A 27,784-nucleotide genomic window follows, 5' to 3' on the forward strand; every position below is an offset into this window, starting at 1 on the left:
GCTTCCATTTATTTATTTCCTTCTTCAGTGCTCTTGCTTTAGGTTTAAGGTCCATAAAACTGCCTCCAATTGTAAGATTCATAAGCTATCTCCCTACATTTTCCTCTAACTGTTTTATGGTCTTAGACCTAATGTTTAGATCTTTGATCCATTTTGAGTTAACTTTTGTATAGGGTGTGAGAGATGGGTCTTCTTTCATTCTTTTGCATATGGATATCCAGTTCTCTAGGCACCATTTATTGAAGAGACTGTTCTGTCCCAGGTGAGTTGGTTTGACTGCCTTATCAAAGATCAAATGTCCATAGATGAGAGGGTCTATATCTGAGCACTCTATTCGATTCCATTGGTCAATATATCTATCTTTATGCCAATACCATGCTGTTTTGACCACTGTGGCTTCATAATATGCCTTAAAGTCAGGCAGCGCAAGACCTCCAGCTTCGTTTTTTTTCCTCAAGAGGTTTTTAGCAATTCGGGGCACCCTGCCCTTCCAGATAAATTTGCTTATTGGTTTTTCTATTTCTGAAAAATAAGTTGTTGGGATTTTGATTGGTATTGCATTGAATCTGTAAATCAATTTAGGTAGGATTGACATCTTAACTATATTTAGTCTTCCAATCCATGAACACGGTATGCCGTTCTATCTATTTAGGTTTTCTGTGATTTCCTTTAGCAGTTTTTTGTAGTTTTCTTTATATAGGTTTTTTGTCTCTTTAGTTAAATTTATTCCTAGGTATTTTATTCTTTTAGTTGCGATTGTAAATGGGATTCATTTCTTGATTTCCCCCTCCGCTTGTTCATTGCTAGTGTATAGAAATGCTACAGATTTTTGAATGTTGATCTTGTAACCTGCTACTTTGCTGTCCTCATTTATTAGCTCTAGTAGTTTTGTTGTGGATTTTTCCGGGTTTTCGACGTATAGTATCATATCATCTGGAAACAGTGATAGTTTTACTTCTTCCTTTCCAATTTTGAAGCCTTGTATTTCTTTTTCTTGTCTAATTGCTCTGGCTAGAACCTCCAACGCAATGTTGAATACTACTGGTGATAGTGGACATCCTTGTCTTGTTCCTGATCTTAGGGAGAAAGATTTCAATTTTTCCCCATTGAGGATGATATTAGCTGTGGGTTTTTCATATATTCCCTCTATCATTTTAAGGAAGTTCCTTTGTATTCCTATCCTTTGAAGTGTTTTCAACAGGAAAGGATGTTGAATCTTGTCGAATGCCTTCTCTGCATCAATTGAGATGATCATGTGATTTTTCTGCTTTGATTTATTGATATGGTGTATTACATTAATTAATTTTCTTATGTTGAACCATCCTTGCATACCTGGGATGAATCCTACTTGGTCATGATGTATAATTCTTTTGATGTGTTGTTGGATACGATTTGCTAGAATTTTATTGAGGATTTTTGCATCTATATTCATTAGAGAGATTGGTCTGTAGTTTTCTTTTTTTGTAATATCTTTGCCTGGTTTTGGTATGAGGGTGATGTTGGCTTCATAGAATGAATTAGGTAGTTTTCCCTCCACTTCGATTTTTTTGAAGAGTTTGAGGAGAGTTGGTACTAATTCTTTCTGGAATGTTTGATAGAATTCAGATGTGAAGCTGTCTGGTCCTGGACTTTTCTTTTTAGGAAGCTTTTGAATGATTGATTCAATTTCTTTACTTGTGATTGGTTTGTTGAGGTCATCTATGTCTTCTTGAGTCAAAGTTGGTTGTTCATGTCTTTCCAGGAACCCGTCCATTTCCTCTAAATTGTTGTATTTATTAGCGTAAAGTTGTTCATAGTATCCTGTTATTACCTCCTTTATTTCTGTGAGGTCAGTAGTTATGTCTCCTCTTCCATTTCTGATCTTATTTGCATCCCCTCTCTTCTTCTTTTTGTCAATCTTGCTAAGGGCCCATCAATCTTATTGATTTTCTCATAGAACCAACTTCTGGCCTTATTGATTTTCTCTATTGTTTTCATGTTTTCAATTTCATTTATTTGTGCTCTAATCTTTGTTATTTCTTTCCTTTTGCTTGCTTTGGGATTACTTTGCTGTTCTTTCTCCAGTTCTTCCAAGTGGACAATTAATTTCTGCATTTTTGTCTTTTCTTCTTTTCTGATATAGGCATTTAGGGCAATAAATTTCCCTCTTAGCACTGCCTTTGCTGCGTCCCATAAGTTTTGATATGTTGTGTTTTCATTTTCATTCGCCTCGAGGTATTTGCTAATTTCTCTTGCAATTTCTTCTTTGACCCACTCGTTGTTTAGGAGTGTGTTGTTGAGCCTCCACGTATTTGTGAATTTTCTGGTACTCCACCTATTATTGATTTCCAACTTCATTCCTTTATGATCTGAGAAAGTGTTGTGTATGATTTCAATCTTTTTAAATTCGTTAAGCCTTGCTTTGTGACCCAGCATATGGTCTATCTTTGAGAATGATCCATGAGCACTTGAGAAAAAGGTGTATCCTGCTGTTGTGGGATGTAATGTCCTATAAATGTCTGTTAAGTCTAGCTCATTGATAGTAGTATTCAGATTCTCTATTTCTTTACTGATCCTCTGTCTAGATGTTCTGTCCATTGATGAGAGTGGGGAATTGAAGTCTCCAACTATTATGGTATATGAGTCTATTTCCCTTTTCCGTGTTTGCAGTGTATTCCTCACGTATTTTGGGGCATTCTGGTTCAATGTGTAAATATTTATGATTGTTATGTCTTCTTGTTTAATTGTTCCTTTCATTAGTATATAGTATCCTTCTTTATCTCTTTTAACTGTTTTACATTTGAAGTCTAATTTGTTGGATATTAGTATAGCCACTCCTGCTCTTTTCTGGTTGTTATTTGCATGAAATATCTTTTCCCAACCTTTCACTTTCAACTTATGTTTATCTTTGGGTCTAAGATGTGTTTCCTGTAGACAGCATATAGAAGGATCCTGTTTTTTAATCCATTCTGCCAATCTATGTCTTTTGATTGGGGAATTCAGTCCATTGACATTTAGTGTTATTACTGTTTGGATAATATTTTCCTCTAACATTTTGCCTTTTTTATTATATATATCATATCTGATTTTCCTTCTTTCTACACTCTTCTCCATACCTCTCTCTTCCATCTTTTTGTATCTGACTCTAGTGCTCCCTTTAGTATTTCTTGCAGAGCTGGTCTCTTGGTCACAAATTCTCTCAGTGACTTTTTATCTGAGAATGTTTTAATTTCTCCTTCATTTTTGAAGAATAATTTTGCTGGATATAGGAGTCTTGGTTGGCAGTTTTTCTCTTTTAGTAGTTTAAATATATCATCCCACTGTCTTCTAGCTTCCATGGTTTCTGCTGAGAAATCTACACATAGTCTTATTGGGTTTCCCTTGTATGTGATGGATTGTTTTTCTCTTGCTGCTTTCAAGATCCTCTCTTTCTCTTTGACCTCTGACATTCTAACTAGTAAGTGTCTTGGAGAACACCTATTTGGGTCTAATCTCTTTGGGGTGCGCTGAACTTCTTGGATCTGTAATTTTAGGTCTTTCATAAGAGTTGGGAAATTTTCAGTGATAATTTCTTCCATTAGTTTTTCTCCTCCTTTTCCCTTCTCTTCTCCTTCTGGGACACCCACAATACATGTATTTTTGCGGTTCATACTGTCCTTGAGTTCCCTGATACCCTGTTCAAATTTTTCCATTCTTTTCCTGATAGTTTCTGTTTCTTTTTGGAATTCAGATGTTCCATCCTCCAACTCACTAATTCTATCTTCTGTCTCTTTAAATCTATTATTGTAGGTATCCATTGTTTTTCCATCTTTTATACTTTATCCTTCACTTCCATAATTTCTGTGATTTGTTTTTTCAGTTTTTCTATTTCTTCTTTATGTTCAGCCCATGTCCTCTTCATGTCCTCCCTCAATTTATTGATTTCATTTTTGAAGAGGTTTTCCATTTCTGTTCGTATATTCAGCATTAGTTGTCTCAGCTCTTGTATCTCATTTGAACTATTGGTTTGTTCCTTTGACTGGGCCATATTCTCAGTCTTCTGAGCGTGGACCGTTATCTTCTGCTGCTGGCATCTGGGCATTTAGTCAGATTTCCCTGGGTGTCGGACCCAACAAGATTGTAAGATTTTTCTGTGAAATCTCTGGGTTCTGTTTTTCTTATCCTGCCTAGTAGGTGGCACTCGTGGCACACGTTTTTCTCACGTGTTTGGAATGGATCCCCCAGTCACTGATCTCCGCGGCCTGGGGATTTCCGATCCAATTCTCTCCATTGGTTCAGGGGCCACGCCTGGTGGGGGCGTCAGCCGCCACGGCTTGAGGGGACCCTGTGGCTGGTCGCCGGCTGCAGGGGGCCCAGGGTATTCGCCACCGGACCAGGAAATCACCCGTGGGGGAGGGGCATCAGTCACTGACCACCATGGCCTGGGGAATTCCCCACCGGACCAGGAAGCCGCCCATGGGGGGGGGCCACCACGGCTTGGATAGCCCTCTGATCCAAGACTCGTAGCCGTGGACTTGAAGCCGAGACTTGAAGCCGCCCGCAAAAGAGGGGCGCTGGCTGCCTCGGCTTGGGAAACTTGCCTCTCCGAGACTCTCAGCTGGCCTGGGAAGGAGGGAGAGAGTAGCTCCGGCCGCCGCAGCTGCCGCTGCTTGGGAAATCGCGTGCCGCTCGGGGATCTCACCGTAGCTGAGTCTCACAGTCAGACTAGCCAGTCCAGACTGGGGTACGCTGTGTGTCCATTCCCTACCGTAGCCCCGGGACCTGTTCTACACTGTTTCAGTTCCCCTAGTAGTTGCTTTGGAGGAGGAGGAACTAAGACGCACGTACCTTACTAAGCCGCCATCTTACCTACTTTATTTTGTTCACCTTGACTTTTGTTTAAGAATCTACCTCTGTAAAATATATTTATCTAAAAAACCTTTGATCACAAAATGTCTTTTCTAACAATATATCAAATTTCTATTTTCCAAGACAGCTGAGTTGTGTTCTATTTGGATAAACACAAAAAGTCAACATTTACATCATGGGATCACATACATGTGAACACTTAAAGTTGGTAGATAGAATCTCAGTCAGGAAGTGAAGAAAATGAACAGAAGTGAGCAATTTGCTATTAATCAACAATGACCTTAGACTATTTAATAGATCATGACATCTGTTTCTTTCCCTGCAAAATGCGAGAGGAAAACTTGACGATTTCTAGCCTCCATCTGGCCCTAAATTTCTGATTAGATTATTTGATTGAAAACCATATCTGCATTAGAAAGATAGGTTCTAAAGCTACAGCTTAATGAAAACAACAAAAATGTTACAACTCTAATTTGTAGTATACTAAATGTCAGAGAACAATACTTTCAATATAAAATAATGCAGAGGCAACAACTGCATATGGTTTTGCTTGTTTAATGGTGAAATGAACACTGAAATCAATAAAAAAGGTATTTCACTTGACACTGCTTTCAGAAATTCTTAATTCATCTGCAAAGACAAAAACTTACAGAGAAGTAAAAAACATTACTGAAATGTAAGGGGGAAAGAAGTATAATGAAATAAAGCATCGGGGGCTAAGAGATCAAATCATGTTGAGAGGCTATTCTAAAGGCTACTCTTATGCAAGCATCATTCAAATAGTGTTAATTATCAAGCTTTGCTAAAATCCAACCAATATCACTCCTCTTGACTCTTTGCAATACTGTGTGATCCAACTGAGACTTCATAAAAGTTTCATGAACTAACTTTGCTTTCCTGGAAACTATTATTTCCAGAGGATTCCTAAACCACATATATCCTGAAATCCAGAGGGACTAGCCCCTCCAAGATTATCAGCTAATGACATCGCACTGTCCTTTAGTATCAACACCTCTTCTAAACAAGAAAATGTCAGAATGGGATTTTCCTAAAGATCCCTACAGATTGAAAGAAGGATCAAAGAAGAAGGTGGAGTTATAACGGTGAAAATAGGATTTAACATATAAGCATGACTGCTGAATCACTATATTGATATTTCTTCTAGCCTCAAGTATTTTGGAGTAACTCCCATGAAAAATCTAAAATAGTTGAAGGGTAACCCATAATTCTGAAATCTGTTCTATAACTACTAGTCAAAGTATACTTTGAAAATTATTGCTTTTTCATTCTTTTCTTAGTATATATGCTATATTTCACAATAAAAAATGTTTCTTTATAAAAAACAAAACACAATGAGATACCATTTCACACCTACTAGAATGGCTACCATTTAAAAATGGAAAATAACAAGTCTTGGAGAGGATGTGCAGAAATAGGAACACTTGTTTACTGCTAGTGGGAATGTGAAATCATGCAGCTCCTGAGGAAAACAGGCTGGTGGGTTCCTCAAAGTAAAGTAGACAATACCATGTGACCAGGCAATCCCACTTTTAGAAATACAGCCAAAAGTACTGAAAGTAGGAATTGAACAGATATTTATACACTAATATTCACAGTAGAACTGTTCACAATTGCCAAAAGATGGAAGAAGCCTGTGTCCATCAAGCAATAAATGGATAAAGAAAACATGGTATATATCGTCAATGAAATGTTATTTAATGATAAAATGGAATGAAATTGTGATACTTGTGATAACAAGGATGAACCCTGAAAACACCATTTTGAGTAGAATAAGCCAGACACCAAAAGACAAATATGATCTCACTGATATGAAATAATTAGAACAAGCAAATTCATAGAGTGAGAAACTAGGATACAGCTTAACAGGAGTAAGGGTAAGGAGTGGATGGAGCATTAATGCTTAATTGGTAGAGTTTCTATTTGGGGTGATGGAAAAGTTTTAATACTGGAAGGTGGCAATAGGAGTAAAACATTATAAACATAATTAACACCACTCAATTATATATTTCTACATTCTTGAAAGGCAAAATTTTAGATTACATCTATGTTCCTTGAATAAAAATACTTTAAAACCATAGGAGTAAACAACACTAACAGTGAATTGTAATGTAAATTGTGGAATATATTTAATCATATAATTATAATAATACTGTCTCATTAATTTCAACAAAGAAACCACACAAATGCAAATTGCCAATAATAGGGAAAACTTTGTATGTGAGGGGGTTATATAAGAACTCTGTATTTTCTGTCTGATTTTTCTGTAATCCTACAACTTCTCTAATTGAACAAAAAACTTAAAAAATAAAAAAAAGACTAGGAGAAGATAAAGAAAAACTTGAAAGAACACATAGAAAAATAACATCTAAATGAAATGAAAGATATTGTAGATGAAATTAAGAATATACTAGTGGGAAGTAACCAGGGAACTTTAAAGCTTGAAGTGATTTTTAAGTTGTTAACCTAAAATTCTCATTAAAAAAAACTGCTTTAAAAAGAAAGAAATCCTGAGAAGATTGCCTGCCCAAGGCCCTCAGCCAGAGCTGAAACCAGAACTTTGGTTGTCTGATTTCTGTCCACAACTTTTTCTTCTATGCCCTGCTGAGGAAGTTGAGAAAATAAGGGAGTACTTGGAGGACAGGAACCTCATCACCAAGTTAGAAGCCAAGCATGACCAGCTCCAAAATATTCTGGGAGAAAGTGGGGGTGCAAACTCTGCTGAAGGTTGGCAGTGAGGAAAAGGCTGAGTTCCTGAGCTTTACTGCCAAACACATGCCTCCATCATACACCAGGAACCAATCTTACTACATCAAAGGATGGATTAGAGTCTGGTAAGATGAAGCTCAATTGTGAAGAAACAGGATTCTAGCCAGGCAATTCCTCTGGTAGCAGAAAGCTATGTCCAGTTTATCAGCAAATACAGGTTACAGCATGAAGGAATTTTTTGGATGTCCAGACCCCAGTCGGAAGTGAATGACAAAAATAACACCTTTGGGAGAGGAGAGGATCACTGGCTAGGGACCAGAATGACCACAATATGGACTCCTTAGCTGGTGTCCTGAAGCATTACTTTCCAGGGGTTGGGTAATATCCTCTTCTCCAAGGACATCTTCCTTGACCTGATTGCCTGTTTCATAATGGACAACCTGCAGGAAAGAGCTCTACACATCTAAAAAGTCTTCTTGGTGCTGCCCCAAACAATTCTGATTATCAGGAGTGTGGTAGTTAGATTCAGTTGTCAACTTGGCCAGGTGAAGGCACCTAGTTCTTTTGCTGTGGGCATGAGCCGATGGTATGTAAACCTCATCTGTTGCTCATCACATCTGCAGTTGGCTAGGAGGTGTGCCTGCTGCAATGAATGATATTTGACTTAATTGATTGGTGCTTAAATGAGAGAACACAGTGCAGCACAGCCCAAGCAGCTCAGCATACCTCATCTCAGCACTTGCATTTCAGCCCAGGGCTTTGGAGATGCAGAAAGGAATCGCCCTGGAGAAAGTTATTGGAACCCAGAGGCCAGGAGAGAAGGCCAGGAGAGATAGTCCTATGCTTTCCCACATAAGAAAGAACCTCAGATGAAAGTTAGTTGCCATTCCTTTGAAGAACTAATGAAATAAATCCCCTTTTATTAAAACCAATCCATCTTTGGTGTTTTGCATTCTGGCTGCTAGCAAACTAGAATAAGTAGATGCATCTTTGCCTTCCTTTATCATTTATCACAGTTCATTGAATAGAACATGATGGACCCCAACAACCTTGCCATCTGCTTTTGGTCCTTGCTTATGTCAGTGACTGAAGAATACAACCAGGAGTCCTGTCAAGCCCACATGAATATGCTGATTAGAACCATCATCGTCCAGCACCATGATATGTGCTTCCCTCTCTAGAGTAGAGAAGGAACCACATAGAAGTACTGTTACAGCCTTTATGGAGACACTACTAAGGCTGAAGACCCCACTCAGTATGTGTACACAGAGTAACACACGACTGATGATGAGTGTAAACCCATTGAGACCATAGCTTATCTGAACTATGAGGGCTGGACAGCCTGTGAGCTTTCCTTCAAGAAGAGGCAGCCCTGCTTCTTTATCAGTGGGCTTATAATGACTGGCAGGAAGTTCAGCACTGTGGCATTGAGGGACTCATCCCCCACCAAAGTATATCATGGCACAAAGACACTGAGGAGAAGTCCAGCCCCACCTCTGAGATTGAGGTCATTTCTGAACCACCAGAAGAAAAAGTGACAGCCAGATGAGGGGCAAGCTGTCCCGGTGAGGGTATAATAGCTGATGTTTATCTTGCAAACATCAACAAGGCCTGAGCTGTCCCATCCTAACAGTTGGCGTGTTTTCACTGGTGCTTCAAGGCAGACAGGACTGAGGAAGCATCTTTAGGCCTCATCACCAGGTCCAGGCCTCATCAGCAGGTCCATCATTTGGTTTCCCTCATGGTATGGAAGGTGCTCTCAAGGAGACCATGGAAACAGTGATAGACACCACAGGCAGTATCACAAGGGCCACCTGAACACCCTGGGGCATCTAGGTTTGTATTTTCCCTGGCACTTGCACCTGGGAGGTCGGGACTCATGTGATCTGGACCACCTGAAAGTTGTCAATGGTGGTGCCTGTAAGCAGGGCTCTGGGCCTAAGGGGCATGACCATGGTGACCTGGGCGTTCTGCTGCTGTGGGGACTGGTAGAGTACACCTGTACTTGGGGTATAAGGGACAGAGGTGCTGGCTGAGCCTGTCAGTAGGACACATGGGGGCAGTTGTAGTTTTTGCTTCTGCATTGTGATAAGGCATTCCAGGATAAGCTTGACTAACATTGGTGATCTGTGCTGGAAGCTGAGCCTGGACCTGGATCTGTGGACTCTGCAACAGAGAGCTTTTGCTGTTGCACCTGCTGCTGTCTGAAAAGTTGGAAATGGGCAGGTGTGACTGCTCTTTCCAGGAAGCTGGACCAGTGTGGTTAGGGACATTTGCATCACTAAAGACTGTGATGTGCTTGCACTGATGCCAGGTTGCACTGACATCAGGCTGTCATAGAAGTGGTCACCCCAAAATCAAGAGTTGCTACCATGAAAACAATGTGCATGGTGTGGCTTGGGTGGGGCTAATTATTCTGGCAGTAGCAGAGCCCTGGATATGGTTAAAGCTTCAGATACCATTGGCAAAGTAGGACACTTGTTAATAGCTTGGAAGGTGATACAAGGGAAGCCAAATATGACACTGACAATCACTGTGCCTGTTGAAGTACTTGCCTCACTAACTAAGGTTTTAATGGCTCCTGCCAGCACCGTTCCCTGTAGTTATTTCAGGCCTCAACTTTGGCTAAGGTTGATCATTCTGGGCCTAAGTCTGGGGTTGCAGCTGAGGCTGGGTCACAAGCAGGGACTGGACTTGGGCCAGAGGCACTAAGCCTAACTGTGGAGGCAGGTCTTGTGTTGGCTGCTGGTGCTGTGGGAAGGTGGTGCCACAATGGTCTGCAGGATTTTCTACTGGTCTGCCAAATCCTTTTTCTCCTTTTTCTGCCAACATGGTATCATCCTTGGGATTTTTCTGAAACAGAATCTTGCCAAGTAGAGGTTTTCCTAGTGGGCTTGTCCCAACTCAAAGCGCTTTGTGTACAGCTGGGTGTGTGTGTCATTCTCATCCTGGGAAGAGATCTGGCTGGTAAGGAGAGGTTGAATTTTTACTATTTCCCTCTTCCCTATGAATGTTGATGGTCCATTGCGCTACCCTTACTGTTTGGAAAAGCAGTACATTTGGCTGTAGAAGCTAATAAAATTACTGGTAAGGTCTCAATTATATATCTCAGAAGGTGACACAATTGACAGGTTCAGAGGAAGCTCAAGTAAGTCTGTTACAGCCTGTAGGAGTGTCCAGTCTTCACTGATGAGCTACTGATACCTGGAGTGGCTTGGCCAAATGGTGACTGAGGAAGAATGACTGCCTCTCTGAGATGCTACTTATTTTCCCAACCTGTAGTTGAGGGATCTGCCTTGTGTTCCTTACACTCTTTCCTTACATACATGGGAGGCAGTTTAGACTTGGGAAAGGAAGTGTTCTTGTACATGAGACACATAACTGAGTCAAAAAGATATCATTGTCATCCTGAGAGTGTGTGGGTGGGGCTCAGAGGCATAATTCCTGTGTGTTCATCTGCATCATCACAGACTTACTCAATCCAGTAGGTGTCATCTCTGGCATATGTGAGGAGCCCCTCCTCCTCCACCAGCACATGGGCCTCCCACTTCTGAAAGGGCACTGATTTCCAGGACTCCCACTCCTTCACTGAAGTCATGACCACAACCTCAGTGTTTATCTTGCTCAGTGGATGTGTGATTCCAGGTAAATCATAACATATTTTTCAATTGGTGTAAGCTGTTCTATAAATTTGGCTAAGTCCTCTGTGAGGGCTCTTTACTAAGTTATGACTTGCCTAAATATGATGATACAGTATCCACACTTCATTCAGATACTGGCTCCAATGTGCAGACTTGTGCATATTCAAGACTATATTCAATACACCTGAGGTTCTGTATGACAGTTCTTGTGATTTTGAGTACAATGGATTCTGTAGTAGAAGTTTTCTTAAAAAGGATGAAAAATTCCACTGTTTTTACTAAGAAGCCAGCACCATCCATGGGAGGATAAACCTCAAACAGCTTGGATGTTTTATTGTGTCGGGAAGACCATGGCATAGTCAATTCCTTGGGCAGTGAGTTCTTAGACCAAGGCTTCAGTGCCATTCTTCAGAAAAAAATTTCTATTCAATGGAGTTGCAACTCACAAGTCCATAGGCGTGGACATCCTTGCACCTCCCAATCCTGCTGCACCACTCCTTGGCCTTGACATCCATCATCAGGCTCAGATCATTCTCACAGAACACAACCATGAACATCAACAATGGGTATAAAGGAGGGCGCAGGAAACCTGTCTGTCTCTGTTGAAAAACTTCATTAGCTCCTGCCAGTTTTCACTGCTGACATTTTCATCATATCTTATGTAGGTGAGATAGTAGAAGTTAAAGAAAATATCTAAAATGTTTAACAGAAGAACTGTCTGTGATAAGTTCTGCACCCAGGATCCAGCAGATTTCAAATTCTGAAATAAGACAGCTCAAGCTTCTAACTTTCCTGAATCAAGCTGTACCAACATCAACTTCAACTCAACACCATCATCTGCTCCAATTGGAATACAGGGAGCCCTGTTGTTCCTCAGGCCAAGCCAAAACATCTCCATCCTGTGGTAGAAGTGTGGTTCTCTAGCCACACACAACGACAGAGGCTTTGCCATTATATCTAGGATCACACATACCAACATCAATGATATCTAGAGACATTCCTTACACTGAGACAATGTCAGAATGAGACCACTCTTTTTTTTCAGGGTGAAGTCTAATAGTCCAATGAGCCTTCACATTTTCAAACACTACTGAGAAAAGACACAGGCTGTGTTCTGCTTTTATGCAGCAGGGGAAAATAAATAATAAACCACTTCTATAAACTGGAACTCAGGAAGTGTACTGGTCAACATAGATTAGATCTAATCACACCTTCAAGAGTCTTTCTCCTCTTGCATGGGCTCTTACACAGGAGATATGCAGGTGTGACACAATCCAAAGGACACTGCCTGAGAGCTCCAAATTGTGGCTCACAGTGACCTGTTGCAGTGTATTATGTACCAAGGTAAATTATTTCCCATGAAACTGCAAGTTCACAGGTGTCTCTCAATGAGAAACTCAGTTTTGTGTCCCTGCTATAAAGCCAACTGAGCAATTTATACTATCTCACCATTATGCAGTTAAACCTTGGCCTGGGAGGTGAGAACCAGGCTACGGGGTAATATACTATGCTGGACAGTGTGTGAGGGGGATGAGGTTGAGGGGAAAATTGGGGTCAAGGCCCAAAGATTTGTAGGCTGGGCTACATGATGCTACAAACCTAGGAAGGGAGTAGGGGCCAAGCTTGTCATCTTGATGCAACTGGGGTTGGCCAAAGTTTGCACGCTCACACTGCCCATGGTAAGGCTCTGGGATCCCAAGTTCTGAACATTCCATTCTGATGATATGTAGGGCTGAGAGAGCCTCCTTTGGCTAAAAGTGAAGCTCCCATATGCTAGACTTAAGCTTGCACCCACAGAAAAATCTGGGTACTTCCTGATCCCTCCTGAAACACAAAGTGCCAGCTGCTGGATGGGCTCAAGCTATTCTGCTTCACAAGCACACAAATATCCACAAACACCCACCTGGGACTCGTGCTGCAGAAGCCTAGTCCAGGGCCATAGGCACCTACTCATATGTTCTACCAGACCAGGCTGTAATAACTTTCCTACTGACCTGCATGGACAAGATGACTAGTACATAAAACAGCTCTGCTGAGGACTGAACAGAAACCTTATAGATGTTAGATTGGGGATTAGTAAAGAGGCTGGCATAATCTGCTGGTGTTCTGCAACCACAGAACCAAAGTTCTGGAGCATGATGGTCACATTTAGCTCCATTGCAGAGATCTTGTTCATCAGCTTTAGTATCTGGTTCCTGGGAGACTAGGGTGCCAAAGGGTTCATGGACATGATAAAGGGTGGAGCATGGGACTGGAACAGATATGAGTGGGATTGTGGTGGATCCATGACTTTACTGCCCGTGGAGGACCTGGACCACTGCAGCTGATGCTGGTCATTCTGAGAGCCACTGTGATGGTGCATTAGCACCCTCCATTTTATCCAGTTAAATCTCATCCCAGGGCAACAGGGCCATACTGCTGTGTTTGGTTGGCAGAGGCAGACTGTAGCAACTGCTCCTGCTCAGCCTCTTCAAGGACCAAGGATGGGAAGAATCAGCACCCCTAAGGAATCTTATCACCTGACTCTGATCTATCTTTTCAGCTGTATGACCTGTAAGTACCTCACTGTCATCTTGCTCTCCAACCAATCCCAAAATATATATTCCTTTACTTTATCCACATCTTTGCATGACACAATCTTTTAAAACTACCGTCCCCTCATGTTTTCTCCCTTATTAATCTTAATTCATCATTTCATCTGTAAAATTCCAACCATTTCACATCTCACTCCAACACCAACTAAACCCCCAATAACTCAAGCCTCAGGCAAAATTAACTGTACCCCTTACCATGCTCATAATACTCCTTTAGGGCCCACCTCAATTTTAACACTTCACATGACTCTTCTATTACAATTTGTTATTATTTCTACCTATCCCTCACCAGACAGAATTCCTTTATCCATGTCTAATCTATGCACTCCTAGCAAGATTCTGCACAAGGTTGAGGACCCATGAATATGTGCCACTGAATGAACCTCAACTTTCATCCAGGAATGCCCAATTTGTTAATTACAATGCTTGAAGTCCAACTGAAGCCAGTATCTTTATTATACATCCTATCTGTGGCTTATTTGAGCTTTGCAGTCATCCTCCACTTGACTACACATTGGAACAACCTGGATAACTTGATTGAAATACCAGCTTCTACTTCCAACCCACTAGAATCTAAGCCTATTAGTCTTGGGTACAGATCTTTTTAAAGTTTCAACAGTGATTTCATTAGGTAGGCAATGGTGAGAACCAGCATTTACATAGAGCTATGAGCAGTTTACCACACTTGCTGACCTGAAACACTAGGGAAGCACACCCATGGCATCTCCACAGCATCCTCATTGTGTGACCTGAACTGTTGCCTCCTTCTAACGTACAGACTCTCCATAGGCAGGGTGGTTTCCTCACTTCTATGCCTGAAGTTTTAAGAATGTAAGAACATAAGTGATTTACTTGAAAATTATCCCTGAGACAGCTACACTTTTTGGTCATTCTGCTCCATTTTCAACTGTCTTTACTAGAAAGGTGTCCACACTATGCATTATCAGTCTCAAAATTAAGTAGTGTTCTAGAAAAATGAACTTTGCTGTGAGCTATTTTAAATAAAAAGATATAAGAACCATGAAACTAGTTGCCCACACCTGATTTTTAAAATAATCCTGCTGGGAGTTAGAAACAGGGTAAGATAATGGATAATTGGAGCGGAAGGGATACAGACTGTGCAACAGGACTAGATACAAAAACTCAAAAATAGACAGCACAATAATACCTAATTGTAAAGTAATCATGTTAAAACACTGAATGAAGCTGCATCTGAGCTATAGGGTTTTTTTTTTACTATTATTACTACTTTTATTTCTTTTCTCTATATTAACATTTTATATCCTTTTCTGTTGTGTTGCTAGTTCCTCTAAACCGATGCAAATGTACTAAGAAACGATGATCATGCATCTATGTGATGATGTTAAGAATTGCTGAGTGCATATGTAGAACGGTATGATTTCTAAATGTTGTGTTAATTTCTTTTTTTCTTTCTTTCCGTTAATAAAAAAATAAAAAATAATAAAAAAAATAATAATCCTGCTGTACTAGAAAAGACTGAATACATATTTTTGGTAAAACTCTACTTTCTCTGGATAACTCCAACATCGTTTTTTTTTTGTTTTTTTTTTTTTTAGTTTTTAAGGTTTCTTTAATTGTGAAGTACAACATACATTACATGCAGAAAAGCAATAAAATTCTACAAATTCCTTATTAGAGAAAAATCAAATCAACTCCAGGGACCCCAGGTTTCAAAGAGGATTCAACATTCTTGTATTTAACATTATTATCACAATGTTTCACCTAAGTGAAAAAGGCAGATCTTTGAGAAGCAAAGATAAATACATAGAGGTATAAGCTGTTACACATACATATGCACACACCTATTATAGATACATGGATGACTAAACATATATATATATAACACAAACACATATATATTTACCAATAAATATTTCTATGTAAGCATTTTGTACATATACACACAAATTTATGCACACTATTATTTTTTCTGTGAAACTGAAAATATTCTTTGGAAAGTAAAGCTTTTTGGTGGGCTTGTTCAGGGAAGGAAATTTTACATGGCAAAATAAGGATTTAACATCTTTTATCCTACCCTAAGAGCCCCTAAAACAGAACTACTTCAATCTGAAGGTGACAAGCCCAGTCTCACACCTTGGACCTGATGTTAAATTCTGGACAAAAGAAGGAGGATAAGAAACAGGAGGGAAGACAGCAGTGGAGAGAGACAAAGATAAGACAACAACAACAACCACAGTATAATTAGAGAGCCACAACAAACCACATTATAAAGAAGTTAGCTGTAGCTTTCTTTGCCCTGCGACTAAAATTATGTGCCTCCAAAGAATAACTGGGTGTACAATGACATTCAATGGTCGATTTCTCACCTACCATGAGGAGACCCCAGTTTGATTTCTGGCCAAGAATTTCCTAGCCCCCACAAAAAAATCCAACATACAATGCTACAATAATGGGATACTCACATGGAAAAAGAATGAAATGTGACCCCTAACATACAGCATACACAAAAGTAAATATTATCATGGTAAATTTAGAGAAAAAAATTTCTGCCTCAATTAAGACTCCTTTACTCTTTTCCATTTGCTCACATCATAAGGGAGAGGTATGACTAAAAAGCTGTGAGACATAAAACCACAAATCCCCACCTGAAAATTGCTCTCATTACTTTCTGGAATCCTAATGTTGACTCAACAAACCTGCCCTGCACCTACTGCACCTGAGCACGGTGCTGAGCAATGGGAATAACAAGACGAAAGAAGACAAACCTTGTTCCTCTGAGGTTTACAATCAAGTGAGGAGATGTACAAATAAACCAATTAGCTCAGCCTACACACAACTTGGGTAGAACACCCACCACATTTGGCATCGAGATGGTGCCAAATACTCACCAATAAAGTGTGAAGTGCTCTTATCACATCGAGACTGAAGTGAATAATAAATGAGTATGTGTACCCCACACAAGCTGAATGGAGAGGATACAAGAACTCAGCAAGGGGTGCTGACAACATGGATTTCCATAAAGATGGTGGAATAGGGTAGATAGCATTTAAGCCTGCTTCATAGGAAAAGATAAGGGACAGGGAAACTTATGGGCATGGAAGTCCCAGGAACTGAGTGATTAAAGAGAGTCCCCCATATTTCATAGGAAGTAGAAAGGCAGGGGAGAGGGCTCTTAGCTGTAATTGAGTACTTCATAGTGGAGTGCTGAAGATACTGAAAGAATGAGAGGGAAATCATCTTAACACAGCAATGCTGTGTTTTCTAGATTTACTATTTCCCAAACAACAACATCTATCCTTCAGTAGGAATATCTGCTACCTATGGTGGACTCCCACTGGGGCAGATCCAGTTAAAGTTGTACTCTTATAAAATGTGGTGTACCCACAGGCTGACCCCAAAGCCCTGATGCAAGGGGTTGTTCTCAGACTCTGGATTCCCAACTTGATTCTCCCTATCCAGCCAGCAGGCTGGCTTCCCTGGCCACCCCAGGGTGCAGCTGCACACCAGATTGAGCCTGTGCCTTCTTCATGTTCACTTGCAAACAGACAGCTTCCACAGAAAGCTCCAATGTCAAGGGGAAGTGAACCCAAACCCATTTGTGTTGCCCCAGAAGTGGCAGCCCCCCTACTGCCCCTCATGCAGTGGTTTTGCACTTAGGTTCGCTACTCCCCAGAACATTCTTTCCTCAGCCACCCCCTGGCCTTTAATTTTCTGAGGCTTCCACAAAAGCCAACACTTCTTTTTTCTCCCTCTCCTCAGCATCCCACCACCCCAATGATTACCTCAGATTTCCCTTCATATCTTTTCTCCTCACCAACAACTCCTGTCACACAGCCTCCCACCCCGACCAAGAGGCTCCAACCATGACTGGCACAAGCCACTGGGGTGGGAAGAAGAAATGCGAGCCACCTGGGGCGGGGTGGGAAGTGGGAAGGGCCAGCGGGGGAGTTGGTGGGGCTGGTGGGGAGTAATCTGGACCAATAGAAATTGACAGATTTATTTTTTATACATGTTTGTATGTGTGTGTGTGTGCATGTATTTGTACCAACTATGTATTTTAACTTACTGTATGCAACCTAACAAAAACTTGGTCATAATTTACCAGATATAACCCATTATTTAAGTAGGAAAAGAAAATTCAGCTTCAAAAAAATAAGTTCATATCTTGAGGAAAAGTAAAAGTACATCAAAAATGTAAACTCAAGTCCATTTCCTATGCAATCAGGAAACTGCTGTCTAATAAATCAGATTTATGTGATTTTCAGATATATATATCTTTTCTCTTTAAAATGTATTTATATGTAGACAGTTCTACCAACCACAAACTATGGTTTATTTTAAAGGATAGGAGTAAATCAGATGAAAGAAATCTTTATACAATGCTTAGATATTCATGTAGCAGAACAATTAATTTTTAGAACACTTTTTCATTCTTAGTATCTTTGCCAGACTAAGTTCTACTTTGGACCATTCAGACCCTACCAGAACTGTATTTTGCTCATTTATCTAGAACACTAAATATATGAATTCTTCAATTTTAAACAAAAATCAAACCAAGATCAGAAGATTTTATTGTACTACTTGTACCATAGAAATTACAGAACTCTGTTGGGAGAAATTAAGGAAATCTCGAACAAATGGAAAGACACACTGTGCTCATGGGTCACAAGACTCAATATTGATAAGATGTCAATTCTGACATAATTGAACCACATACACAATGTAAATGAGAAATTGACAAGCCAGCTCTACAAGTCACATGGACTTGCAGAGAACTAAAGAATGTCAGAAAGAATTTCTCAAAGAAGAATAAAGTTAGAAGACTAAGATTCATGACGGGGCAACAGAAACTGACAAAGTGTGGTATCATGTCAACATAGATTTAAAGGTCACTGGAACTTGAAGCTCTTTAAGAGGTTCTGATGTGAATCAACACAATGTAGTACAGCTTCAAAAGGCAGTGATACCTGCTATGTGAGTAGAAGTGTCGGTGTCACAGCCATACAGAAAGGGTTAATAAATGATGTGTATGTGTTCCCCACATCAGCTAAAGGAGAGCGATCAAGAACCCAGGGAGGCACAATCTTAAGATGAAAAGAATGCAAGTGAACCCGGAACATCTTCTTGAGAATAAGATGTGAGCAAGAGATAAATGTTGATTAGATGATGTCACTTGGATTTGAGTTCATTGCTAGGGCAACCCTTCAATATGCTAGATAATTCAGTACATTTAAAATGAACACCTGTAAGATAACTGAGCATTTGCTGTCTCATAGCAACTTACATTTCAAACTGTATGACACAAGTCTACCCCCTTCATGTCCTCATTGCTATCATTGACATGAACTTCGTGTTTCCAAAGAGGACAGTCAGTTCTATCTCAAGAACTTGCTAGGTAATATTTAAACCTCTGAGTTTTTCCTCAATGAAGGATAAGGAAATAAAAGTCCTTACAACACAAAATGCAAATTTCATCCAACTCATTGCAGATTCCAGGATGCACTGAAAATAATACACAAAGAGCTCCAGATGCTAATACAGAACTTTGCGTGAATAGCTATTTCACTCAACAACAAGGTTACTGCTTTCAGGGAGAGAGGCTCTTAACTGTAACTGAATATCTCATGATGGGGTGCTGCGGATATTGAAACAATGGGGGAAATAATCTCATTACAGTAATATTCTAGCTTTACAATTTCTCATGTAACTACCTTTATCCTTTAGTAGGAACATCTACTTCCTGTTGTGGATGATCACTGGGGCATCTCCAGTTAATCATACTTTTTTATTAAATCCAGTAGCACTCATGAGCTGCCTTGAAAGCCTTCATGCATGGGGTTCTTCTCAGGACTTGGGTCCCAACTTGAATGCCCCGTCCAAGTCTGGCAACCTGGCTTCTCTGGCCACCCTGGGAGGCAGCTGCAGATTAAGCCTGTGTTTTCTCCCTGCTAATTTGCAAAAAGCTACCATCCCACAGGGCTCCAAGCCCAGGGGAAAGTGAATCCCAGCCTGACTGAGGTTGTACACCTCCCTGAGCTTCAGCCCCAAACATAAGGTTAAGTCTGGTTTCTGAGTCCAGCTCTGCTCCTTTAGCTCCAGCAAAAGTTCTCAACGCGATGGGGACTTTGGAATGGACACCTTACTAGGCTGTGGTTGTTTCTGGTAAAGAGACAGCAGGAGAATTGCAGCCACTTCTTCCTTCCCCAGCAGGCATATGCAGTCTAGCTCCTCTGTGACAAAGACAGAGAGAGCCATGATTTAGAGAGCCATCCTACCTGAAGACATCTTCAGTCCACTCTGGTTCAACTCAGACAGGCCTTGGTTCTTGCAAGACTTCATTCCATGGGTCTTCTACAGTCTCAATGGCCCATTACCAAGCAAATCAGTGGGCAATTACCAAGATGCACTACAAGCAAAAGACCAGTTTTTTACTAAGTCCATTTGTAAAGCAATGATCTTCCATTAAAACTTCTGCCAATAAGGTTTTGGAGATCACAAACCAAAGACACAGGACTGCTCTTTCATTGTCTCTCTCCTCTTTATTTTCCAATCTGAGCTCCAGATCCTTATTGGCTGAGCCATGGAATAATCTGAGTGATACACCTTGATGTGAAATCAAAAGTGACTGACCACTGTCCACATTTATGCGACTGTTGCTTTCTTCTTTTCAGGATGCATCTCTCTGTCCCTCCAGGCACAAGAAAGCCTTTGGTGAATTTCCACCTGTGCCCCCACCTCCATTCTGGCCCCCACCTTCCCATCAAGGAAGGACAGCCAGAGAGCCAGGAAATGTCATTTCAAGCTGGTTATCCAGTCATCTTGTGAAATCAATCAACAAATACAGGAGCCTTAGCTACAAATCCTCCTCATGGCAGGTACTCTTACCCAGCAGGAGCCCCAGGCTGACCTGAGGGGAGCTCAGGATCTTCTCTGGCTTCACAGAACCCCTAAGCTATAATAGCCCTCATTTTACAGAAGGGGAACAGGGGTCATGGAGGATCACTGGGCTGTAGCCCTAGGTCACTCTGCAGGAAGGCGAACGTGAACATGGAAGTGTAGGGAGGTTGAACTTACTTGGTTTTTGTCTACATCATCTCCACACAGCATTCCATTCCACAGGTGCTACAGGGAAAAGATGGAGGGTCACTCACTCACCAAGTCTCTAGGGCAAACTTCTGGCCTGGATATAAACTCTAGGACACACATCTTGCCTAGATATAGTCCCTAGGATATGTGTCCTGCCTGGACAATCCCTTGGACATACATTTCCTGGAAACAGTATCCAGGACTGAAATCCTGCCTGGACACAGTCTCTAGGACACACATCTTCCTGGGCACACACTCTAGGACACATGTCCTGCCTGGACAGAGACTCTAGGACACATATACTACCTGGAAAAGCTTTAGGACACATATAGTGGCTTTACACAGTGTGTAGGACACATATCTAGCCTTTACAGTGTCTGACATGTGCCCTCTAGGACATAGGTTTGTGGACGCATGTTCTGCATGGACCCTGTCTCTAGGACACATGTCCTCCTGGAAACAGACTCTAGCTCACACATCCTCCTGGAGACACTCTCAAAGGACACACACCCTCATGGACCCACTCTCTAGGACACATCTACTCCTGGACACAGTCTCTCAGAAATATGTCATACCGAACATTGTCTCTAGGATATAGGCCTTACCTGGACACAGTTCTAGGACAAATATCCTGCATGGTCACCGACTCTAGGAGACAGATCCTCCCAGACACAGTCTCTATGACACACTTTGCCTTAGAACAGACTCTAGGACAACGGACAACCTGGAAAAACTTTGGGAAAAGGTTGTGCTGTACACAGTGTCTAGGACACATATCCTGCCTGGACAGTGTCTAAGACACACATCCTCCAGGACATAGATTCTAGGATACACATACTGGAAGGACACAATTTCTAGCACACACATCTTCTGGGAAACATTTTATTTTACACATCTTCCTGGAGACAGTCTCTAGGACAAACATCCTGCCTGGACAATGACTCTAGGACACAGGTCCTCCCTGGGCACAGTCTCTAGAACACACAGCCTCATGGGCCCACTCTCTAGGACACACCTACTCCTGGACTACTAGTAATGAAGGAAGCTTTTGTTTTTGTTTGTGTCATAAGCCTGCTGTGTAATTGAAAAAGAGCAAGAGAAACAATGGAAGGAGTCAGCATGGGCTTTGCACATCTTTTAAAGGGGATGCTAAGGATGAACCAAAGATTTAGGTTCTCCTTGCTTCTTGTTGAAACCTCCCTTCCTATTAATATCAGCAGTAGGCAGTTTGTTTCAATGGGTTTCTTTCTCTGCCAGGAGATCTGTTCCTCTCTTCACACCCAGGCTATTTTCCTTAAGAATCAATCCCTTCTGGAAGTGCTTGGAGGTTTGATGCTAATTATTATTTAGCAGGGCCAGCAGACAACAGTGCCAGGTATCCGTCTGCATTCTGCACTGTCCCCATACATGGTTCCTGGCACTGCCTGGTCTCCAGTCCTGAACAGCCATGGTGCTGGTGTGCTTAGGATCTCAGCAGTTGAACTTTGGCTTTCCCTCCAAGGGAAAGGGACATATGATTTTCATTTGATAGAAGGAAAGTACAGTGTCCTGGCCTGACTGCCTTTGTTGTAGCTTCATGCCTAAGATACACTGCTTTAACCCTGTTTTCATTAGGCTGTCTTTGCAATCATGTTGTAATGCAAGAAATCACTTAGTTTTAAAAGGTGAGTGGTTTGATCTTATTTACGTGAAAACCCTTTTTAACATATCAAGAATTAGGTGCATCAATCAGCAGGTAACATCTGGGATGTTAAGGGTCCACCATGATAACTGCTTAAGACATAATGTTTTCTTAAGCTTTGTCTTCTTAAAAATTATCAATGTGAATGTCACAATTATATATATTTTTATGGAAAAATTTTCCTAGGTATAATTTATTGTGTAAAATATAGTATCATTGAAGCAAATGATAGTTTAACTTTTAGATTAGAAATCCTAAAAGATATAAATTGTATTGCATATGCATTAAAAGTTTGTTTTATTTATACATTTATTTATATATGTAAAGTGTTAAGTAAAAAAAAATTCAATTACCCAAACACCTTGTTACTTGAATATTGTGTTAACTGGCCTGAAACACTGATGGATTCTGTGATTTAGCTCTTTTGACCCAGGAAGCACCCATGCCTTGGTTGTGCCGATTAGAGTAGTAAAGGTGCACAGTGAGATGCTGGTGTTGGCAGGAGCCAGGGTTTAGTGTAGCGCATCCACTTCATCCTCTTGGTATGTTTGTGCCTACCGAGGTGTCAGCTCCTCTAAATAGTTTTTGATAGTTTTTACCCTGTTAGACCCTTTATGGTCACAAACCTCTAATCAGAAAATGAAAATGAAAATATAGTTGAGTTTTAAAACCTTACGGTGGTGGACTAATGAAGCAGTAAAATTTCCTGCATTATAAATATGCTCATTGTCACTTTAAATTTCAACTATGCCCTATTTTTGTCTTCTAAGTACCAGATATACTATTGGTGCCATTGCCCACCAAAATTAAGCCAAGTTGTGCACTACACTAATAGGTTCCCTGATAGTGGGAGCAAATGAAAGATGGAACCAATTTCAAAATTAGAGATTTGTTTTCTCTTTTGTCTAGCGTATTTCTAAATCTAGTGACCCCAGGGTTCAAGTTTTTACTATCAACTGAAACGTTGCCTCAGATTGGCTCACTGTGGTTAGCTAATCTGTACTAGTGATCTTGTGCTTGAAAATAGATATTCTTTCTGCCACTCCCTGAACCTCTGCTGCTTTTCCTAATTTTAGTAAAGCACAATTGCAGTCAAGTTACAGTTCAGAAGAAGGAAGGCAGTATAGTCTATGTATGTTGTATAATATTGAGTGTTTACAGTCACCTTCTCCTAAATTTAAAGTTTATACTGGAGCAGATAGTATTCCATTATGTAGACTTATCAACTTTGCTAAGTGTTTTTTAGATTTCTTAAGCATTTTTCAAGATTTTAAAAGATGTTTAAGGTTAAGTTTGCAAATATAATGGAAATGCTGTAAACCTTTTGAAGTGGTAAAATCCACGTTGGAATTTTAAAGAAAATACGTTGTAATAATGCTGTTGCAATATTCTAATGTATCTCTTTGCCTGTTTTCTATTTCAGCACATTTGTTTTGATGAACATCAATAGCATTATAATTGCTTAAATATTGAATAACATTTTTAGTGGAAATTGGAAGGCTTATTTGTGAAATTCTACAGAATTCCTTTTTCTATTTCCAATATTTGCTGACATCAAATAAAAATTTTCGAGCCCCCCCAAAAATCAGTCTCTAGTAAACGCATTCTTCTGAACACAGACTGTAGGACACATGTCCTCCTAGACACATTCTCTAGGACACACAGTCCACTGGACACAGTCTCTAGGATACATATCCTGCATGGACACAGTGTCTAGGACACATGGCTTCCTGGGCACAGTCTCTATGACACATGTCCTGCCTGGACACTGACTCTAGAACACACATCCACCTGGACCCATTCTCTAGGACACATGTCTTCCTCAGCATAATTTCTAGGATCCACATTCACAATATTGTGTGCATTGCTCTTAAGTTGCAGTTTGATCTTATTCTCTTGTAAGTCAGGATAGGTTCTTATGTCAATCAAGTGTATTAGTTCACTATGCCTGCAGATGAAATGTTAGGGGGAAAAAAACTTCAAATCTGCTTTATTATAGCATTGTAAGTCCTTTCCAGTTCTTCTTTTAAAGAAAGGTTCCAGCTATCTACAACTATCTACATACAATATTCTTATTGTGTTTCTAAAGAACAAATATATTAATAAATTCACTGGTTAAGTGCTTAAACTACAGTCATGCTGATTCTTTTAAGACATCAATTATGAAATTGATTTTTTCTTTCATAAAGAAATAAAATAATTAATTAAACTTACATGGTATCATTCTTCAAATGGGTTCAAAGTGCTTCATGTATATCCTAATAACAATCCCAACATTCTTTTTAGAGCATATTGATCCAAAATTTATTATATCAAATTCAATATCTCTTTCTGGTGTCTATATATATGAGGATCATCTTCTAAACTGTAAATGAAAAAAGAAAAGGATTTATTAAATGCATTTAAAAAGTTATTTTCCAATGCAAAGTAAAAATAAGTAAAACACTGTGAAATAGCTTATTCTCATGGTCATGTTCATGGGTCAACTTGTCCAGGTGAAGGTGACCAGTTGTCTTGCCAGGCAAACTCTGTTCTATCTGTTGCTGTGAGGACATTTCATGGACTTAAATCATGATCACATTGGCTACATCCACTGCTAATTACATTTGCTACAGGGACTGTCTTCCACAAGAAGTGATGCTTAATCTAATCACTGGAAGGTTTTTAAGGAGTATTCAGAAGACATTCATTTTTCCTGCTTCAGCCAGTCAGCCTTTCCTGAAAGTTCATTAAAGACCTTCACTAGAGCTGCCTGCTTATGGCCTGCCCTACATATTTTAGACTCTTACATCCCCATGGTTGCCCAGCCAGCCTCTCCTAAGAGTTCATTGAGGACCTCCCTTGAAGCTGCCAGCTCATGGCCTGCCCTACAGGCCATGGGCTCAACATCCCCATGGTTACATGAGACATTTTTATGAATTTTATATTTACAGATATCTCCTGCTGATTCTATTTTCTCTAGAGAACCTAGCTAATACAGCTACCCTTATTTTTAATTTGCAGAATGTTTGGCAAAATTTATTCCTGGTGCTGTGAGGCAGATAGAATTTGAATTAGATGATCATGGATCCTTGGAAGAGGAGACTTCTAAACTGGGTGGAAAATTCAGCCTGCTTACTTCTTGCAGATTAAAGTAAAATATGACAGGAGAATGAGAAACTAAGAACTGAAGTTTTGGTAACAAAGAAAGCAGAAATTGATGGTATGGCAAATTGTGGGCTTTCAGAAAGTAAGTCCTCAGAGAATAGTGCAACACATGAGTATTTAACCAAACATGGTAATAGTCAATATAGGACACAGAAGGATTGGAGATGGAGTTACCCAGAAAGGATCTGTGGAAGATCTTATGGTCTGATTCCTTCAATCCCTGTATGCTGCATACTAAGTCAATGAATTTTTTGTGAGATCTTTGTAAATGAAACCACTGACAGTCTGGACTAACAGGGACAGACAGAATGAAGAGCAGCTTGAATCAGAACCATTGAACCTAAAGTCTGAAGTCACGAAAATTCAGACCATGAGAGAGGATCCGCTTGTGCATATGGAGGGGGTGAGTTTGCCCAAGAGGGAGAGGGTGGGTCTTCTGCTTCAATGTTCAGGGAGAGATCTAGTGCAGCACATTCTCCAGAGATTTGGATGAGCCTGGCAGCCACCCCATTGTTCTAAAGGTGTTGAGTGTGTGCCCAAGAGATGGTAGATGATCTGAGTACAAGCAGCATGCTTAAGGAGAGTGGGGCCAGAAAGAAAAATGTAGCCTCCCCAATTTTTCCCAACATTCCAACCCTCATCCCAGTGTTTGCAGAGATCAGGGCTGCTGCATAGGCCTTCAGAAAGTGTGGGACTGTAGCTTTCTAAGGCCCTAAGGATGACTGAGACTCAGACTTTGAAATCTAATGGAATATGCCCTGCAGATTTTTTGAATTGTTTAGGTCAAGTGATCCATTTTCCTTCCACTTTCCCAGATGGAAATGGGATCATTTGTTCTACAGTTCCTTCTTCATATATTGGAAGAATATAACTTCTGAGTATTCACAGGTACACAGCCAGAGAACAATTAGGCCTTAAAGACAGAATATACCTGTCACTGAATTTGATGATATTTTGAACTATTTTTGAATCAGTGTTGTATTTGACTGTTACTGAAATGGTTTAAGGCTTTTTGTGATATTGTGATGAAATGAATGTATTTTTCATATGGAAAGATTTATTGCTTTGTACACAGGATAGGGGAACATTATATAGAAAGCTTTCACTGCTTTTTAAATACAGATGAAGAATGGTTTAAGGTGATATGTAAAGTTGCAAAGTTGACAAGGGATGGACACTGTAATAGTTAAGTACAGATGTTAACTGGGGCTTGGTAATGATGCCTAGTAGTTCTGTGGCTGTGGACTTAAATCATCAACATATGAAATTCATCTATGGCTGATTATATTTGTGGTTGGCTATGGGAAGGGCTTTCCACAATGAGTGAGGTTTCATTTAATTAGCTGGAGAATTAAAAGCAGAGCTCAGCACAGACCAGGAGCTCAGCACAGCCTAACACAATGTAGTTCAGAGCCAGCTCAGACCCAGAGTTTGCAGATGCAGGGAAAGCTGTTTCAACTCAAAATCCCAGAGAGAGAATTGCTGTGTGCCTTGCCAAATTAGTAAATTTGTAACTAAATAAGTCCTCATTAGAAAAGCCAATCCATCTCAGGTGTGGTTGCATTCAGGTAGCCTTAGCAAATTAAGAGAAGCACCATGAACCTTATTCATTACACCTTAATGAAGAAGACTTTCTCCATGTGGCTACCACAAAGGATCATCTCTGTCTCTCCCTCTCTCCCTCTCTCTCATTGAAACTGCATTTCCTCTTAGTTGAATGAATGACTGCAAATTTAGTATTGAGCATCTGTCTTTAAGCAATGTCTTTCTACACATTTTGTTTACTGGCATCTGTTCACTCATCTGGAAAGGATATTGGAACAATATTAAGCAAAGACTAATAGGATAACTTGGATTTCAATGATTGTTTAACTGACAAGGGAGTTTTACTAGGTATAAAAGTCATGTTCATTTGCTTTACACAAATACATTACCCCATTTCTTCTGACAAAAAGCATTATTCTCAAAAACATTGATGAGTTTATACTGTTTTTTCCATTATGGCACTTGATTTTTTTCTAGATGTACAGAGGTTATTTCTTTTCATAAAACCCCAGCAATTTTACTATTATATGCCATGCCAGTAATCATTATGAATC

The 27,784-nt window shown here is 40.2% G+C and overlaps 1 protein-coding gene and 2 pseudogenes across 9 annotated transcripts in view; 2 read left to right on the plus strand and 1 right to left on the minus strand.

The window, feature by feature from the left end:
- LOC143685671 (SLIT-ROBO Rho GTPase-activating protein 2 pseudogene) overlaps positions 1-11,742 on the plus strand; it is a 24,744-nt pseudogene extending 13,002 nt beyond the window's left edge.
- Positions 1-27,784, plus strand: part of LOC143688429 (uncharacterized) — a 98,927-nt gene that overhangs the window by 44,421 nt on the left and 26,722 nt on the right. The window lies entirely within an intron of this gene.
- Positions 8,225-27,784, minus strand: part of LOC143688428 (E1A-binding protein p400 pseudogene) — a 23,893-nt pseudogene continuing 4,333 nt past the window's right edge. The window contains exons 2-4 of the transcript XR_013177993.1: positions 24,753-24,903; positions 20,047-20,893; positions 8,225-14,604 (exon numbers count right to left, since the gene is read on the minus strand). The product of XR_013177993.1 is annotated as an E1A-binding protein p400 pseudogene (transcript). The remainder of the gene's footprint in view (positions 14,605-20,046; positions 20,894-24,752; positions 24,904-27,784) is intronic.

This window comes from Tamandua tetradactyla, chromosome 6 (genome assembly GCF_023851605.1).
Source record: "Tamandua tetradactyla isolate mTamTet1 chromosome 6, mTamTet1.pri, whole genome shotgun sequence".
Classification (NCBI taxonomy): domain Eukaryota; kingdom Metazoa; phylum Chordata; class Mammalia; order Pilosa; family Myrmecophagidae; genus Tamandua; species Tamandua tetradactyla.